Genomic DNA, 18,235 nt, shown 5'->3' with positions numbered 1-18,235 from the left:
GTTATATTTGTATTTGAGAGCATTAGGAATGAGTTTTAGCTTTAAAGTTTAAGTTTGATTTGTATTTCTGTATCTGTGTTAAGAAAGGTCAAATGGAGTTTTAATTTCACTTTAAAAGGCTGCTTACATGTCTGAGACATTTATGACCCCTATAAAAAGTGAAAGTAAACACAAGAGTAGGAAGAACAGTGCTGTTGTCTAGCAACAGGCGGGCCAGATAGGCAGGTTCCTTCCACAGACACACACACAGAAGGACAGCAGTTTGTTTGGAAGCTGTTTGAGTTCAGGTAGTTTGAAGGAAGCTGTGAAGCAGAAGCAGCCTAAAAGGAGACAGATAGCAAGTACCAAACTAAGAAAACCCCCAAAGCCCAAGGGAGTGAAAGAAGAGAAAGTCCAAAGAAGACCTTCTCGTTAAAGAATGGACAGGAACCTGGGAAAAGGTCCTGTTAAGTGAAGTTAAGAGTGAGAGGCAGAAAAAAGGCTCCAAGCTTCAGATTTAAAGTGAGAGCAGCTTGCAAGAGGCAAGAAGGTTAAAGAGACATGTGAAGGTCTGTAATTCTTTGCTATGGGCATGTGAAGCAGTGGTGTACTGTTAAGGCAGAGTTGATGAGAGAGAGTGCATGGAAGACAGCTTGAGTGCATGTGGTGACCTAGGGAAGAGGAACATCAGAAGGAGAGTCTGAAACCCTGGAGGTGAACCCTTGTGGAAGGTGTCTGGGTGAAAACATCAGTTTGGGAGAAGATTCCAAGGCAAGGTCCTGGAGAGTGGAGATTGGAATCCCTCAGTGAGACTGGTTGGCTCACGGTGTGACAAGCGTCTGGGGGGAGTTGAGGAGAGATCCATAGCATCTGTTGGAGGTGGCATCAGTCACTTGGTTTCAGAGTGTGGTGTGTTTGACTACGGGGTGCCATAGGTTTACATGGACTATGTACTTACTGTGAACATTAGCGTATAAGATAGTTTTTGTTATCCTTACGAATCTGTATATATCTGTAAGGTATGGATCTGGGTGAAGGAGTGTTGTAATATAGTTCATCTTTTCTTGTTGAATAAATGTTATATTTTTTTGTTAAAAGTTCATCAGCTGACTATGCCTCTGTTCAGTAGCTACTCTCCACATATCTAAACAAACAAAAATAAAAGTTAGAATCTATCAAGCTGGGTTCCACTCTGGGATCAGGCTTGTCCATGGGTAACCTCAGCTGGGATCATAACAAGTGGGGGCTCTTGTGGGATTTTGAAACACAGATAGCAGGTGATTGGACATGGAATAATAATTGGTCTGGAATTGGAAATCCTTGATATTGGTGGGATCTGTGAATCCTTTTTAACAAGTACGTGGAGGTAAAGAGCTCCTGGACATAGGAATTGGAGTCGCTGTGAGATATATTATATGGGTTGAAATTTAAAATGGCATTGGAGGTTGCTAAGACTGTTTTACAGATGGAAAATATAACTTTGTCTGGTTTACAGAAATTAATCAAGAGTAAGCTGACTGAATTGGTGGATAAGTTGGAGTTGGAATTACCTGAAGGGACAAGGAAAGCAGACATAGTTGAGATAATAGCACAGCATTTAGAATTGGAAGGGATCAGAGAGACAATGTTTTCCAGGGAGTGAGTCACAGCTGGAGGTAGTGAGACTTCAGTTTAAATGAAGAATCTAGAATTTGAACAAGCAAAGGAACTGAAAAAATTTGAATTAGAAGCAAAGAGAAATGACATTTAAAAGGGAGCAAGCAGAAAGGCAGGAGTAAGAAAGGAAGCTGGAATTGGAATTTCAGGGGAGAGAGAAAGAGAATAACTGCTTAAAAGGCTGGATGTTAAAAAAGAGATCTCAGATTCAGAGGAAAGTTCTGATGATGGAAACGCCTTTAGCCTAAAACCCAGCAGAGAGATGTTTGGATTTGTACAAGCTCTTCCAGAGTTTAAGGAAAAAGATGTTGAAGCATTCTTTATTTCATTTGAGAAGATAGCTAAACAGATGACTTGGCCACAGAAGTACTGGACATTATTATTACAGTCTAAATTGCTGGGTAGAACGCATGAGGTATATGCTTTGCTATCTGAAGAGGTATTGGTGAAAAATGATGTGGTGAAAAAAGCTATTTTGAGTGCCTATGTGTTGGTTCCTGGAGCATACAGGCAGAAATTTAGGAATATGAGAAAACAGCCAGGGCAAACTTATATTGAGTTGGAGACAGTAAAACAAAATAATTTTTACCAGTGGATACGGGTGTTACAAATTGAGACAACATATGCAGCTCTTAGGAAGTAATTCTTTTGCAAGAATTTAAAGACTCAACCCCTTTGATAGTGAGAACTCATGTGGGGGAACAGAGGATTCAAACTGTAAGACAAGCAGCAGAGATAGCTGATGATTATAAGTCAGTTCATAGAGCTAAATATTTTTTTTTGGTCAGCATTTCAATACCAGGAAAGGATAGAAAGTGGGAAGGTGAAAGGAAGGTAGGTAGTCAGGAAAGAGAAGGAAGGGAATTCCCAGGAAGTTTCTCCTCAGACCAGAAAGGAAGGTGCTAAGGGTGTAAGTGACATTTGAAAGCTCAAGTGCTCTCATTGCAGTAAGGTGGGACATGTTAGGGCAGATTGCTGGAGGTTAAATGGTACACCTATTGCAGTGGTAGGAATGCCTAAGGAATCCTCAGGAAAGATTGCATCGAAAAAGGACATGGTTGTTAAAACTATAGCAGTTGTACAAGTGAAACATGTTCCCTCAGAACACACAGGAAAGGGGGATATGGTTCAGGATAGTCCAGAGAATTCCCCTTTGATTACTGGTGAAGGAAGTCAGACTAACAGAAGATCTGGATGGTTTGTGTCAAAGGGAGAAGTATTCCTTACTCCTCCAACAAAATAAATAAACAGATTAAAATTTTGAGGGGTACAGGGGCAGATCATTGATGGTGGCTGATGATACAATTTATGTTCCAGATAGTTTTATGAAGGGAAGAGTATTGATAAGGGATATCAATAGAATTTATTAACCTGTTTCTTTGTGTCAAGTTAACTTACAAAGTTGTTTTGTAAATGGAAATGTTACAGTGGGAATCATTCCTAAATCACCTATTGAAGGGATGGATTTTATTCTGGGTAATGACTTGGCTAGCGAAGACAGTCATTTGTTAACGACTGTATTGCAGCAGGCGGTTGATAATGTTGATTTTAACGAACTTCAGGAAACTACTGTGGCCAAAGATTGAACAGATTGCAGATAACAAGCAATTGAAGGAAAACCTGACTGAAAGAGGAGATTGCTAATGAAAGAGGAGAATTGGTGAGAACAATTGAGAATCAGTCACAGAAAGTAGAACACTTGACTGAGGACTTGAACTGTCTAAATGATAAATTTGTAGAAGCAAATTTAACAGAGGTCAATCTTCAGTTAAAACTTTATGAACTTCAAGCATCAATAGTTGCTATGAAATATCAGGGAAAATGCTTTGAACAAGAAAAGGAATTGTGGGTAAATCAGAATAATTGGTTAAATGCAGGACCAAAACCAAAACTTACAAACTGTTAGAACTTAGTCGGGAAAAGAGCAACAAGAATCTCAAACTTTGAAGCAAACTGGATGAAAGGAAAGAGAAGACGTGTGATATGGAGTGTCATGGTTCCAAAGTTGTTCCTGTGAATTAAAGCTCTTTGCTGAATTGTGATCTTGTTTAACAAAGAACTGACCCAAGTAAAATTACTGATATATCAACATCAGTAATGGACAATATGAAAACAGCTAAAGTGCCTCCAGAGTTGGAAATCAAGAATTGCCAACAAAAAGAACTGATAACACAAAATGGTCTGGAAAGGTCAATGACCTGTGTTTTTCGTTTAACCTCTATTCCCTTTGTCATCCAGGGAGCCCTTGCTTTGAATGCTTATCTTTCCTCCTCGGGTGTATGTGCTTGGCTTCTCCCAAATTATCTCCGCTTTGAAGAGCTGAATATTTTTCAGTAGAGGAAGGAACATCGAGGAGAAGAATGATACATATTTAGTAGAATGAGCAGAATGGATAAGGGCGATACAAGCAGAATATTTACCTTGGATGGTAGGCACTCAGGCTTATTTTTTCCTGTCCCATAATCCAAGCTAAAAAGTCTCAACATGTGAATTTTGGGTGAGGACAAGATTAAGTTTGTTCATAAGACCTTCAATTGTTGAATAGCACACTGAAACTCACTGGCCAGGGTTTCTACTGCATTTCCAGTGAACCTATGGTGACGGAGTGGGAGAAGCTCTAGGGAATTTTCTGGCCACCGCCTCTGTTCACATGTGAAGGTTTATTCCCTTGCCTCCCTACTTCAAGGCTGCAGGCCTCTGATAACCAGAACAGTGTTCCCTGTGAGCACCATTTATCACTGGGAGCTCCCAATTGTTTTATCTGATCAATGAGGAATCAATACATGGGCAAGATACTGTTGAGCTGCTCAATGGATCATGTGAGCATGTCACTGACTTCAGGAAAGGCAAGGAGAAAAAATAAGTGTTGAAAGACTTAAGAAATTTCTAATCAGTAAAATATCCACTTCAATAAATATTTTACAGCTTCAGTGTTAAAGTCTATTAGAGAATCCAATATTCCAGCTCAAAATGAAACAGGTCATTATGTTGATTACCTACTTTATCTTCGTTTGACAAATTATCATTTTCTCAAATGAATGTAAATTCTATATCTCCCTGAGTCTGCTTTTATTTTAGTACTCGCCTGCAGAGAGAGCTTTTTTAACCTGATTTTATTTTTGCATCCTGAATTCTTGTTGAATGATTTACCTCACGGCCCCTTAGATCCTTCAAAGCAAGTTGGCTTCTCTTTATTTTTCCTGGAGACATGTATTCCTTTTTAGTGTTGGCATGGCTGTCATTTCTATCTGTATTTGACTCTTCACTGTCAATGTCTCTGTTAGTGAGGGAGAACATTGTAATCTGGCTATGTCACCTGGGCAAGTGCTTTGATCACCCAGGACTGTCTCTGGGGGGGGGGGGGGGCGGGGGGGGTGAAAGAGACTTCTGGATTTAAAATTTATAAAAGGAATTATAAAAATGAGTAGAATCCTTAAAAACTTGTCCTCGTATTATATGATAATAATGCTAATCCTCAGATCTACATAAATTCAGGTACTGGTTTTCCAGCACGCAGAAGATTAGTACCTCGATTAAAAGTTCTCCTTCAATTTTATCATTTCCATTTGAACGCATTCTTTCCTCCTCAATTGAATTCATTATTTGTCTGAGAAAATTGTGCCAGTGGGATTTCACAGGTGAGATAGCCAAGAACAATTTAGCTGGTAGCAGATAAGACAGCACAAAAGATTTTGACAATAATTACGCAAAAAGCTTTTAACAGTTAAGTGAAATTTATTTTTAATTGATTGGAGAATTCCAATACTACTCATAACATTTTGCAAAAACAGTAGTGAAATATAACTTGCAAAATATGCCAGTGTTATTCACCAAATGTCACAGCAAGTACTCCAATACTAATAATTCAGAATCATTAGAAATATGTAGCGATGCATATATAGATGTAATTCCTATTTAATCTAAAGGGATAGGTTTAATCTTGGGTGCAGATATAATGAAAATAAAGTTAATTAACCTTTTAATAAGTTATATATTAATAGCCAGAGGTTGTTCAGCATCTTTAATATTTACTTGGGTAAAGTACTGAACAGCTGACAGCTCAGCAGCATGTCAATCATCTGTTGGGATCATCTGTCTAACAGCAGACCTCACACTAGTTCCAGCCAAGGCCTAGTTTTGTAGTAATTATCTCCACTGGAAGCAACTGTCTTGCATCTTACTTATACTTCAACCATCTTTTTATACTGGCTTCAGGGAAATCAATTTCAAGATGAGAGCGGATTTCAAAAAGCACTCCATATAGCCAAAGAACAGCTGGGGCAGGATTTGTCGAATACAGAATAGCGGAAAAAAAACATATGGAAGAGTTAATTTCTATTACAACATTTTTCAAAATTTAAGTTTGTCAAATCAATATTACAGTTGTCCTTATTGCACTATATTTTCTTGTCTCCTCTCCTAAAAGTCTTGATTTCTTGTGGTTTAGAGGCTCCCCCACTTTGACCCCAAACTATTTTGCCATCCTTTGGAGGTCAGCCTAAATGGTGAAGCCAGCAGACCATACAAACGTGAAGGACAAAATAATCAAGTGCCATCCAAGGTCCATAATCCTGTACTTTCCAAAAAGAATCATTCTATAATAATTAGGAGCAGCAGTAATATTTCATTTGTTCTTTAACGTGTAGAGCTGACAAAGAGAAATTAACACCCTGGCTCACATATCTCAGAACAGACCAGAAATCCACCTAGAAACAGGATTGTGCTGTAACAGTTTGCAAAACAGGTGCCTAAGGGTCTTTGTTAAGAGGCCTGTAGATGCCCATTCCATATCAGAAACAAGCTGCCTGTTGTATTAGACTGAACCTGTGGATACCCATTCCATATCAGAAACAAGCTGCCTGCTGTATCAGGCTGAACAGATTAGACTTTCCATTCTGACAAGTTGGCATATTTGTTTTAAATTAAAAAAGCATGACATAGGGTTAATTATTAGAGAAAGTGCTTTCCATATTCAGATTTTGTAATATAATTCCATAGAATATGCATATAATTCAATAATATTTATACCTCTAAATAAATGTTCAAGAATTCCACTTCAAATAACATACTACAAAGCAACAAAAATATTTGAAAAAGGCAATAATTTCCTATTATTTTTTCTGACCTGCAGTGCTTTCCAATCCATAAACCTCTCTCACCAATCAGTAATTAAACTCTGATTGATCTCAGTCTACATTTCCTAATGGGAATCAGGCTTTGTGACCTTAGAGGGACAGATTACTTTAAACACAAGCTTACCTTAGTTGCAAAATGATTCACTACACATTGGATAGTACAATACTCCTGCAATTATAAAGGACTGGAGGTAACATTCACTTTGGGCATGGGCAGAATCAGGATGGATTGTAGATCAGCCACCTATTACGGACTCTGCTTGATTTTCCAATCTATTGAAGTCAATGGAGTGACAATTCAGCTACAATGTACAACAGGTCAATCCACAATGATCAGCCTTTTAACTCTTTTAGAGTCAACCAAGTGAACTAAATCAACAAAATAAGGGATAAAGAAAACACAGCCCCTAAATTAGGATAGCTGTAAAACCAAAGACAAAGTTTAGAGAAAACTTATAAACATCAAACCAAAATGTGATTAACAGGGTCGATAAAGCACCCCAGTCCCTACAGTGCCCACCGGGCACAGAAGATGATCAGCCTTTTACCTGCACCCAAAGTGCAAATTAGAGCCAGGATATTAATACTAAGTGAAATCCTCTGGTAATCTATTAAACATTTGATGGTTAATGTTCCACCTATCACCACCAGCAGAATTTGGGTGAGCTAGCTGGGGGCCAGGAAATTGTGTGGCTAGCAATCCTGAAAACATAGCAGGGCATATTCTAGTTATTGTTTGACAGCCATGCAAATCAGCTTCACTCATTTTTAATGGGAGTCAAGTTAAGTGGTCATCCAACATGCTGATCAAGGTCATGTGCAGATATGTTCCAATGTTTGAATGGAAATCCTGCCCAGAAACATTCCATGCCTGTAATAGTCGTGTATTAAAGAGAAGTTGGTGAAAACATTCAAAAGTTTTCTTTTAATTTCTCAAATCAAACTATGTGGGTCAAACGATGGTGGGAAATTTTACATAATGAGTGAAGCAGATGAGTCATTGTTGTCAATATCACAGAGAAACTGATCAGTGTATTCCCAGTCCTTCCCACCATCCCCAGTCTCCTCAAAATTTCCAAGCCTGCACTCCCAAGCTCTGCCTTCCCATTCCTTCCCAGTTCATACATCAATCTGCCAACTCTGCTCCTTGACAATTTATAACACAACCATGGTTCATTACCCAGTCCATTCCATATCTCATTATCTCTCAAAAGCAACAAGATGATACATGTCCAAGACTTCCCCCAACTCCCCTATTTCTAGTACGTGATAAGATAATGTCAGTGGTTGCTAGCCCTAAATTTCCCTCCAACTCTGCATGACAGGTGTATAGAAAAGGAAAAAGTGAATGCATACAGAAAAACAATGACAGACTTAGAGATAGAAATTGGAGAAGCTGTGTGAAAGGAAAAGCTTATATCCTTTAAAAAATTTCAGAGGTCGAGACCATTTCCAGGTACCCACCCCGCAAAGGTCAGAGAGGCACCAACAGCTGGAATTTCTCTGCAGCTTGATGAAAATTTTAAAATAAAGAAGGCCCACAGCTATCAGTGCGGAGAGGGAACCCCTTCACAGGATTGCTTGTGGACACGCATGTGGTCTTCTCATTGCTCCATTATTCAAGAATTAAGAGGTGCAGAAGGAAAAACCAGTTCAAATTTTTCAAATCCCAGTAAAAATCAGTAATACTGACACCCATAATACTGGAGTTCCATTCTAACATATACAAGACCAGTTTGGACAAATTTTACTGGTATTCTTCATTTCCAAGTTTTACTGGTATTTCTCTCAGCCTGCCATCAGGAGATTGCCTCTATGTAGCTGCCGGGTTCTGACCTCAGCAGGGGGACCCATTCACTGCCAGGAAGATGCCCATCAGGTTCTGAAAATTGGCCCTAAGTAGGGCCTTAATTGCCCAAATTAGCTGCCTGCCTCCATGGAGTGGGTTATGGGTTGCCGTGGTAGCTAACTTAGTCTGGTGTTCACGCATGACTTAAATACCATTAAGTATCTTGTCTTCCTTGGGAATTAGAGTATGTGCATGTCAAAATGAAGTATGTACACTTTTGTCTATAGAGGACTGTGTGATAGTACTGGAGCGGGGTTTGAGGGGAGAAGCAGAGAATAATGGTGGTGCAGTCGCATCTGCCTTGTCTGCTTTTGTTGTTGCTCCTCTTTTTTCCAACAAAACAGCTCATTAATAAGGGAATAAACATTGGGACATCCATTGATGGCAGTAATGTAAAATTTTAATAAAGAATAAAGAAGCAGCAGAGAAACCATCTCAAAGGTTCTTCAAGACCTCAGAGGCTATCTTCAACGTCTAAGCCTCTGAGCTCTGGAATTCCCTATCCAAGCCGCTCCACCTCTCTATCTCTCATTCATCCTTTAAGGTGCTCCATGCAAACTATCTCTTTGATCAAGCATCTGGTTATCTGCACTAATATCATCTTAAGCGATTTGGAGTCAAATTCTGCCTTACAAAATGCCTGTGAGACACCTTGGGGCATTATATGTAATACATTGGGTAGCGATTGGAAAGAAAATGGACACCAAGCATAGGCGGTATAAGGAAGTGTTTAGTACATTATTATGTCATTAGCATAATATACAAAATAAATTACACCACATGAAAAAAGTATTGTGGTTATGTTTTCTCTTTTTGGCAGTGCAGCCTCCGAGTCGCCTGCACCGCTCTCACCTCAGGCCTTCAGTAAACCGGGTGGCTTATTTAAAGGCCGCCCCTGCACAGGGCTCACACTCTTCAAGGGATAGGAAGCTGCTGGGATCTGATGGCTGCCAAAGGGAGGAAACATGCTGCCCCCAGATTTAGTGACGCCTCCCTCGAGCACCTACTGGACGCAGTGGAGGCCCGCTTTGATGTTCGCTACCTCTGCTCTGGGCGAAGACTAGCAAACGAAATCACCAATCCAACATGGTGGTCAAAGCCAATGCCCTGCAAAAGAGGACAACCACCCAGCACCAAAGGAGGGTGAATGGTCTTATCCTTTCCACCAGGGTAAGTCACTCTTCTCATCATTCTCAACTCACACACTCACAAAGCCATCACACATCCACAGGGATCTTACAACTCAAGGGGAAACACCACTAACTCTCACACACACCCTCATATCTCCCTCAGGCTCATATCCTCTGGAGCTCATAGAACCATAGAAAAGTTATAGCACAGAAGGAGGCCATTTGGACCATCTTGTCCATGCCAGCCCAAGGACACCCAGGTGCCCTTTCTAATCCCACCTTCCTGCACCCGGCCCATAGCCCTGCAGCTTACAGCACTTTAGGTGCAGATCCAGGTACTTTTTAAAAGAGTTTAAAGTTTCTGCATCTACCACCAACTTGGGCAGCAAATTCTAGACACCCACTACCCTCTGCGTAAAAAGGTTCTTCCTCATGTCCCCCCTACACCTTCTGCCACTTATCTTGAATCTATGTCCCCTGGTTCTAGAATTCTCCACCAAGGGAAACAATTTTATTCTGTCCACTCTATCTACTCCCCTCATAATTTTGTACACCTCAATCAAGTCACATCTCAGCCTTCTTTGTCCTAAGGACAATAACCCCAACCTATCCAATCTCTCCTCGTAGCTACACTTTTCTAACCCTGGCAACATTCTTGTAAACCTCCTCTGCACTCTCTCCAGAGCTATTATGTCCTTCCTGTAATGTGGTGACCAGAACTGCGCACAATTCTCCAGTTGTGGCCTCACCAGTGTTTTATACAATTCCAACATTATATCCTTACTTTTATATTATATACCTCTGCCAATGAAGGAGAGCATTCCATATGCCTTCTTTACAACCTTGTCTACTTGAACTGCTGCCTTCAAGGACCTGTGTACTTGTACGTCAAGGTCTCACACTTCATCTACCCCTCTTAGTATATTCCCATTTATTTTGTAATCCCAGTAACTGTTTGACCTCCCTAAATGTATGACCTCACACTTCTCTATGTTAAAATCCATCTGCCACTTAACTGCCCACTCCACCAACCCATCTATATCATTTTGGAGATTATGACTATCCTCCACACTATCCACTACTCAGCCAATCTTTGTGTCATCTGCAAATTTCTCAATCATGCCCCCCATGTTCATGTTCAAATCGTTAATATATAACACAAACAGCAAGGGTCCCAACACTGAGCCCTGTGGAACACCATTTGAGACAACTTTCCATTTGCAAGGGCATCCATCGACCATTACCCTTTCTTTCCTGTTACAAAGCCAACCTTTTATCCAGTTTGCCACATTACCCTGAATCCCATGGGTTTTTACTTTCCTGACCAATCTGCCATGTGCCACATCATGTTCTAATGACATTCACATCACCACATAAACGTTCCACGCAGTGTCATGCACCCTGCTCACACTCCCTCCATCTGTTTTCATGCAGGAGAAGCTGTTTCACAAGAACAGGGAGTTGTCCCAGGCTGGGGATGGAATGGCCCAGGTTAGACCCCTTATTCATTTTGTGATGTCTGCCATCGGGCTGACTGGTGAAGGCGTGGGCCGTGCCTGCGGTGACGATGAGGTCCGAGGCAAACACCCACGTGAGGATCCTGCATCACATTATCCCTCTCTCAACACAACTGAGTTTTCTCTCTCCTGCTTTTTGACTCTGCTGCCATGCATTAATTATTGCCACTTCAGTTCACAAGGAGCTCTGCAAAGCGACTGTCACCCTCGGCCAGCCAGTCCATCGGCTCCCCACCTCCAGCCAAGAGGACATCTCCTCCATTGAACGGCTGGAAATAAGCAGCCTGGAAGACCCATCACATCGCTTACCCACACCCTTCACCAGCACAGAGACACACACCTCGGTATGACCTAGGTGGAGAGCAGGCTTGAGTTCAAAATCAGGTGGTCACCATATGGACATGTGTCCACAGCAGGAGGAGGCAGGTTCAGCCTAACTCACTGGCACTCGGAGGACTGCTGTAGAAGAGGCCAGAGTCTCTGAGGCCTGAGTCAGATGACAAGCCTCTGGTTTCGGCCTTCTAACTCATCCTGGACAGTCAACAGAAGGCAAGGAACATCACGAAGAGCTGTTGGATGCACTGAACAGAGTGGCACACGAATTGGAGGCGTGCATCCAACTACTCCCTGTTAAAGTGGTGCCCACATGTGCACACATGGAGGTCTCCATGGGAAGGATGGCGGGTGCCATGGAGACCCTGGTCCAGCAGAGCCTGGAGATGTGCGCAGAACTGCACTCCATTGTGGTAGCCATTGCTAAGTTCCTGCAGTGGCAACATGAGAGGGAAACAGAGCACCTTGATGTTTCTCCAGGTGCCCCTTCCCCTCAAGGAATCAGGCCGGGGCGCTCAGACACCCAAAGGGAGGAGGAGCGGCAGCTGGACACCCCTGGGTCACCCACTCAGGAATCTCAGAGGCTGTTGGCTCCCTCCGAGTCCCCTTTGCCTGTGACCTCTCATCCTCGTCCTCTGTCACCACAGAGGGAGCAGCTGGCCCTCAATGTCTCGGCTCTCCTGAGGATGTACGCCAAAGTCATCAGAGGGAACAAGACCAACCATTGCACAGGCTGTCAGGGTAGCAGCTAGAAGAAGTGGTAGGTCTAGAGAAGTTAAGAATTCCTGATCACAATTAGCTGCGCGGGTGTACACATTTTGTCACTTTATAATCTGAAAATGTATTCACTTTCACTGAGTCATGAGTAATGGTGTCTTTCAGCTTCATTTACAGGTTTTGAGAGTCCTCCCCCTGCATCCACCCCATCCCCAACTAGCAGTTCAACTGCATGTAGCCGGATCATGAGTGATTCTGGAATGAGAAGTGTATGTGTGGCAGGGCCTTTCAGAGCTTTGTGCAAACACTCTGCCACACATCACGCTCATCTCAATGTCCCAAACATTTTTAATGCTGTCTGCTGGATTTATCTTTCAGTTGTCCATCTGAGCTGACCTGCATCTCCGCCCACCCACTGATTGCACTTGCATGCGGGACCTGTGCTCGTCCAACAAAAGGCTCCATTCACCTTTCGATTTCAGAAGCATGCTGGTTGTTAAGTATGTTTTGAGCTCCCCCATCCTTTCACGCCCGCAACCCCACCACCAAGTCACTCATGTCCTTTCCTCTATCGCTGTTGACCTCCTTGGCATCACCTTCCACCTCCCCACCATTATCTACCAACCATAACTCTTTTCTTTCCAGGATGTCCAGGTGAACCTGCATATTCCCTACCTTCCTGTGAACCCCATCCCCATCCACACTGATCTTCCCCAACCTCCTTCTTCCCACTACCAGGGTCCCTGTCTGCCTCCAAGTCCCCACCAACCACCCTCGCTGTCCCTTCTACCGCTACTCTTGCACCCTCACACTCCCACCCCACCGGCTCTCTCTGCCCTCTTTCCAATACTCACCATTCCCTCCTACCATGCCCATTTCATTCCCCAGGAGGCAGTCATCGACTCCACAGACCCCTCACTTGCATGTTCACCTGGACATACTTCTCATTACTGCTTTCTCCACCCTTACTCCTTCTTCCACCCTTAATCCTTCCCCCCACAAACTCCCTCCTCCCCCCAGACTACTTCCCTCCTCCGAACTCCCTCCTCGCTCCGGGCTCCTTCCTCCTGATCTCCTTCCTCCCCCTGGACTTCTGTTCCCTTCTGAACGCCTTCTTCCCCCCTAAGTCATTCCTCCTTCCGAACTCCTTCACTTACACCTTCCTGTCCCCTTACACCTACCTCCTCAGTTGCCGCATTCTCCCCCATTACACCCTCCTCCTCAATACTTCCTCCCCCCACACCCACCACCTTCAACCCCCAACACCATCATTACCCTCTCTTCCAACCTCACCTCCCTCTCCGGTACACCTTCCTCTCCAAGTCAAACCTAGACCTTCCTCTCCACCCCCTTGATGATCATCCATAGCAGACCATGGCCAAGACACTGATATCCTGAAGCAGCGCCCAGACATCAATGGTGTCCTTCCACCTTCCACGAGCTACTTCGCAGTGAAACCATGCCCATAGAAATCCAACCAGCATGCGATGCACGTGTTCCTTCAGGTTCCTGTAGCTGTCGGGCTCCAGCATCTTCTGCTCCTTGGATGTCTGCAATGTGAGCAAGGCCCTGAGGGGAAGTCCCGACTTCCGCACGTCACACTTGTTAAGACATATTCTGGTCCAACGTATTTTCCCACCAACGTAGGTGGTAAATTTGATGTGGGGGTTGATTCAGGTGAGCAGGTCTTATAATTAGATGCAAATGTATTAAAATGATGTTTCTCATGTACAGCAGTGGGAAAGGTGGCCCGCCATTGACAGGTGGAGCGGACAATTACAAACTGCCTTCATGACAGCGTAAAATCAATTTTTGGCCTTCCTGCCATATTGTCCGCTCACGCCCCCCATAAAGCCCAATGTCAACAGGGACAGAAAATCCCAGCCTTGGTCAATGTACATGGCATAGGTGATATGGATCCATGATCTGACTGATCACTGCTCCAACTCAAAGGGTTGAAGTGTGTTTTGATTCCAGCTGATGTAATTACTGGACAAGGCAGATCTCAGGGTGGGACCTGGCTTGATAGATCCTTACTTTTATTTATTTGTTTAGATACGTGGAGAATAGCTACCGAACAGAGTCACAGGAGTCAGCTTTATTTTATTCATTCATGGGATGTGTTCTTCGCTGGCTGGGCCTGCATTTACTGCCCATCCCTAGTTGCTCTTGAGAAAGTGGTGGTGAGTTGCCTTCTTGAACTGCTGCAGTACATGTGGTGTAGGTACACCCACAGTGCTGTTAGGAAGGGAGTTGCAGGATTTTGACCCAGCAACAGTGAAGGAACGGTGATATATTTCCAAGTCAGGATGGTGAGTAACTCGGAGGGGAACTTCCAGGTGGTGGTGTTCCCATCTATCTGCTGCACTTGTCCTTCTAGATGGTAATGGTTGTGGGTTTGGAAGGTGTCTAAGGAGCCTTGGTGAATTCCTGCAGTGCATCTTGTAGATGGTACAGACTGCTGCTACAGTGCGTCGGTGGTGGAGGGAGTGAATGTTTGTGGAGGTGTTGCCAATCAAGCGGACTGCTTTGTCCTGGACAGTGTCAAGCTTCTTGAGTGTTGTGGGAGCTGCACTCATCCAGGCAGGTGGGGAGTATTCCATCGCGCCCCTGACTAGTGCCTTGTAGATGGTGGACAGGCTTTGGGGAGTTAGGAGATGAGTTACTTGTCACAGGATTCCTTGCCTCTGACCTACTCTTGTAGCCACAGTATTTATATGGCTAGTCCAATTCAGTTTCTGGTCAATGGTAACCCCCAGGATGTTGATAGTGAGGGATTCAGTGATGGTAATGCTATTGAACATCAAGGGGCGATGGTTAGATTCTCTCTTGTTGGAGATGGTCATTGCCTGGAACTTGTGTGGTGTGAATGTTACTTGTCACTTGTCAGCCCAAGCCTGGATATTGTCCAGGTCTTGCTGTATTTGCACATGGACTGCTTCAGTATCTGAAGAGTCGCGAATGTTGCTGAACATTGTGCAATCATCAGCGAACACCCCACTTCTGATCTTATGATGGAAGGAAGGTCCTTAATGAAGCAGCTGAAGATGGTTGGGCTGAGGACACTACCCTGAGGAACTCCTGCAGTGATGTCTTGGAGCTGAGATGACTGACCTCCAACAACCACAACCATCTTCCTTTGTGCTATGTGTGAATCCAATCAGTGGAACGTTTCCCCCTGATTCCCATTGACTCCAGTTTTGCTAGGGCTCCTTGATGCCACACTCGGTCAAATGCTGCCTTGATGTCAAGGGCAGTCACTTTCGCCTCACCTTGGGGGCAGAATTTTGCCCTTGATGGGCGGGCGAGCCCTACCGGCTTGGCGGTGGGCAAAACTGCTATCAAACCTCATCCAACCACTGGATGAGGTTTGTAAAAAAAAATCACCTACCTGCCTGCCCGTTGGGCCCCTGCACCGAGCCGAAGCTCGCACGGGCCCCTCAAAATCGTCGACAATTGGCAAGTTAAGAGCCTTAAAGAGGCCTTTAATTAACGGCGGGCGCGTGTCCTGCTGCATAGCACACCCGCTGACTGAAATATCGTGATACCGCGCACTGACGTTGGGACGCTCGTGCAACGTCAGTGCGCGGCATTTTAAGCGCTAGCGTGCGGGCTCCACCACCCGCACGCCAGCCAGAAGATTCTGCCCTGGGAGTTCATCTCTTTTGCCCATGTTTTAACCAAGGCTGTAATAAGGTCACGAGCTGAGTGGCCCTGGTGAAACCCAAACTGGGCGTCAGTGAACAGGTTATTGCTAAACAAGTGCCACTTGATAGCACTGTTGATGACCCCTTCCATTACTTTACTGATGATGGAGAGTAGACTGATGGGGCGGTAGTTGGCCAGGCTGGATTTGTCCTGCATTTTGTTTACAGGACATACCTGGGCAATTTTCCACATAGCCAGGTAGATGCCAGTGTTGTAGCTGCACTGGAACAGCTTGACTAGGGGTGCGGCAAGTACTGGAGCACAAGTCTTCAGTATTATCACTGGAATATTGTCATGACCCATAGCCTTTGCAGTATCCAGTGCTTTCATCCGTTTCTTGATACCAGGTGGAGTAAATCAAATTGGCTGAAGACTGGCATCTGTGATGCTGGGGACCTCCAGAGAAGGCTAAGATGGATCATCCACTCTGCACTTCTGGCTGAAGATTGTAGCAAAAACTTCAGCCTTATCTTTTGACTGATATGCTGGGCTCTCCCATCTTTGAGGATGGGAATATTTGTGGAGTCTCCTCCTCCAGTGAGTTGTTTAATTGATGATGAACTTTTAACAAAAGAATAAAACATCTATTAAACAAGAAAAAATGAACTATATTGCCGTACTCTTTCACCCACCATACACCTTTACAGAAACATACGGATTTGCAAGGATAACACAAGTTACAAAAGCTATCTTATACCCTAATCTTCACAGTAAGCACTCAATCCATGTAAACCTATAGACGGCCTGTGGTCAGCCACACCACACTCTGAAACTAAGTGACAGATGCCACCCCAAACAGATGCTATGGATCTCTCCTCAACTCCCCCCAGACGCTTGTCACACTGTGGGTCAACCAGCCTCACTGAACTCCGTCTTTCATACAAGGGTTTCCAATCACCACTCTCGAAGAACTCACTTTGGAATCTTCTCCCAAATGACGTTTTCTCTCGGAAATCTTCCACAAGGGTTCACCTCCAGGATTTTGAACTCTCCTTCTGATGTTCCGCTTCCATGGGTCACCACTCGCATTCAAGATTTCTTCCACGCACTCTCTCTCACTGACTCAGACATATCAACAGAACACCGCTGCCTCACATGCCCATAGTAAAGAATTACAGACCTTCAGCTGTCTCCTTAGACCTTTTGGCTTCTCACAAGCTGTTTTGTGTTTTAAATCTGCTTCCTGCAGCTTTATTCTCTTTAAGTTTGAAGCTTGGAGCCTTCCTCTCTGCTCCTCACTCTTAACTTTGCTTAACAGAACCTTTTCCAGGTTCCTGTCCTTTCCCTTAGACTTTACTGTCCTCTTGGCGCCTTTCCTGTTCCATTCCCTTGGATTTGGGGACTTTCTTCCTTAGATTCTGAGCCTGCTCCTGCATTTTCCTTCCCTGTCCAGCCTCTCTGGAATCCTGGCTTCAACTGAACTGAAACTGTTCTTCTAGTTTTCTCTGTCTCTGTGGGTCTCTCTCTCTGAACCCCTGTTGCTAGGCAACAGCACAGTTTTTTCTACTTTGTTTTAACTTCCCTAAACTATTACCCCCCTTGATAACACAGCTCCCCGCTTAAGGGGTCATAAAACTCAGAATGCAGGTACACAAACAAAGCCTTAGACTTGCTGTCTCCACTCTAAAATGAAATTGGATCCCAGGTTTCATCTTTTTAACCCACAAATAGAAATATATAAATTAAACTTAAACTTAAAGATATACCTTATTCCTAACACGCCCAAATACACATATAACTATCTCTATTTCCTAACAAGTATCACAAGCTAGCTTTAGGTTGTGATTTGTGTCCTCATGAACAAATGGTGTATCACTGGTCAAGTTTCTCTTACATGCATCATAAGCATCTTGTTGTGCTTTAGACTATCCCCATTTCGCATCTTTCTTCAAGAACTCATGTAGCAAAGCTAACACTGTTGCTAGCTCAAGCAGAAATCTCAAGTAATATTGGATCGTACCTAGACAAGATAAAAGCTCAGACACATCTTTTGTCTTTGAGGTATTGACTATACTTCTATCTTTTCTTTGATTGGCTGTAGCCCCATTGCTTTAATTTTCAGACCAATGCACATTACCTCAGGTTGCACATTGTTATCGTTGAGCCTTTTTTACACTTCATCCAACACTTGAAGATTTTCCTCTTCACATCATCCTGATTGAACAATCGATGCAGCACTCTTTTCAAAGTCTTACCCAATGTAGTTTGGAA

Source organism: Cetorhinus maximus, chromosome 5 (assembly GCF_964194155.1).
Source record: "Cetorhinus maximus chromosome 5, sCetMax3.hap1.1, whole genome shotgun sequence".
NCBI lineage: Eukaryota > Metazoa > Chordata > Chondrichthyes > Lamniformes > Cetorhinidae > Cetorhinus > Cetorhinus maximus.
This window is presented reverse-complemented; position numbering follows the sequence as displayed.